This window comes from Bactrocera dorsalis, chromosome 2 (genome assembly GCF_023373825.1).
Source record: "Bactrocera dorsalis isolate Fly_Bdor chromosome 2, ASM2337382v1, whole genome shotgun sequence".
Taxonomy (NCBI): Eukaryota; Metazoa; Arthropoda; class Insecta; order Diptera; family Tephritidae; genus Bactrocera; species Bactrocera dorsalis.
Genome location: NC_064304.1, coordinates 59,699,888 through 59,702,084, shown reverse-complemented (window position 1 = coordinate 59,702,084; position 2,197 = coordinate 59,699,888). Strand labels below are relative to the sequence as shown.

Here is a 2,197-nt window from a genome sequence, read left to right as displayed (position 1 = left end):
TACCTCAGCAATTTATACTTGTAAGAAGCAGGTTACAGCATGTTTGTAGGCGAAGCTGCTACAGCGGCAAGGGGTAACAATCGGCGGCCATTACTTTACTTATGCCATAGAAATTCTATTGCTACGAATATGGAAATGACAACGAAATAATGCAAATATGCATATTTCTAAAGGTCATTATTTTTTTTGAAGAAATGAAAGGAATGAATGATCCTGAGAAGTATAGTCTTAACTTTTCAACGGCCAACGCAGAGCATTTCAACCAAAAGGAATTTATTCATTAAAATCACCACTCAGAAGTCGTTTTATCCGTTGTAAGCGAACGATTTTCGAAGAAACATCATTTCTAATATGCCACAAGTCAGAATTAGAAATCAACTTCTTAAACCTTACGCTGTCAGATAAAATGATATACCTCGTCATCGCGGATCGATTTCCAAAAAATGTAAATGAAGACTAACTACAGAAATGATCCTGTAAAGTATAGCCTTAATTTTTCAACGGCCAACGCAGAGTATTTCAACCAAAAGATACGCAAAATAGTTGAGAAATGAAAGACAAACGAAAGAAAAAGAAGTATAACTTCAATAATGCACAAGCATACAAACATACATATGCGCACACATGTGAATATGTCACCAACCAAAAATTGAAACATTGTTCTACAAAAACAACAACAGCATAAGCAAGGCAACATTGTGTTGTTGGTAGAAAAGCCGAGCTTTTTTTTTTTGTTTGTTTCCGAAGGGGGAATCTTCTAAAGATACTACCAGGGTGGGACTGGTAGCATGCACGATTCATATTTTCCGCTAGGGTGCACCTCCTTCGGGACCAAGCCCAGACAGTAATAATTACCTATTCTGGACTTGCGAGACAATATGCCTACGTACTAAACCCTTAACTCCGGCTGCTGTAGCTTGTAGTCGGACCTGCGGGACCGCCGTTAGGCACTACTTCGCAGGACCAAGCTGGGCGATAACTGCCCCTTCACGACCTACCGCTCGGGTTATTCATGTGGTCTTACGCTTCTTCGCTGCCTCTCTTTTGTTCTAAGTTCTAGGAGCGCTATTGCGGTCCACTCTTTCATTTTAGCCCACACTAGCTGTGATCGCAGCATGTGACTCACTATGTTATCGGGCGTTATGCTTTCATATGTCAGCTTTTCTATGGTCTCTCTCTCTGCTACATACCTGGAGCAGGTGAAAAAGACGTGCTCTGCGTTTTCTGCGGCATTTCCGCAGAAGGAACATTGTGTTTCGTCATCGTGGCCAAATTTGTGTAGGTATTCCCTGAAACAGCCATGGCCCGATAAGAACTGCGTTAAGTAGAAATCTGTCTCCCCGTGTTGTCTGTCAATCCAGGCTGATACATTTTTAATTAATCTATGGGTCCATCTTCCTTTATCTGCCGCATCCCATTGCTTTTGCCACTCATCGAGACTTGCCTTCCTCTCCTTTTTACGCTCGTCGACCGTTAGGCGCCTATTCATTTCTTTTGTTTTGCGGTAGACTCTGCTTAACTCAGAGGCCATTATATCCGGTGGCATAAGACCAGATATGATAGCACTCGCCTCGTGCGACACCATTCTAAACGCACAGGCAACTCTCAGGGCACATAACCTGGACGCAGTTTTTGCCATATTTACACAGGTTTTTTGACGCAGGGCTGTCCCCCATATGGGAGCTGCGTACATAAGCATTGACTGACTAACTTTGGCCAACAGAGTTCTCCTTCTTTGGCTTGGGCCACCAATGTTTGCCATGATCCTCGACAGAGCCGCAGTCACTTTAGCCGCCTTACCAAAGGCCTTTTCAATATGCGCCTTGAAATTGAGCCTCGTATCGATCATAACGCCAAGGTACCTCAAAGAATTTTGCGTTACAACGTTATACCCATCAATGTTCAATGTGACCGTTTCTAGCCTTTTTCTGCTCGTGATGAGCACTGCCTCTGTTTTTTCGCCCGCAAGCTGCAGCTTGTTACTCGTAAGCCAGTCTTTGATTTTCGACACGGTCTCATTGCATATGTTCTGTATTTGCAAGAGTTCTTTAGCTACGATCGTTACAGCAATATCGTCTGCATAGCCAATTATCTGTGCTTCTTTTGGCAGCGGTAATCGTAACACCCCGTCGTACAGCACATTCCAAAGTAATGGACCTAGTACGGAGCCTTGTGGTACTCCACCTGTCACCGTGTA

General features: G+C 43.5%; 1 pseudogene; it reads right to left on the bottom strand.

Annotated features, from left to right (window-relative positions):
• Nucleotides 1-288: 288 nt before the first annotated feature.
• Nucleotides 289-491, bottom strand: LOC125776954 (small nucleolar RNA U3; annotated as a pseudogene).
• Between the last annotated feature and the right edge of the window lie 1,706 nt (nt 492-2,197).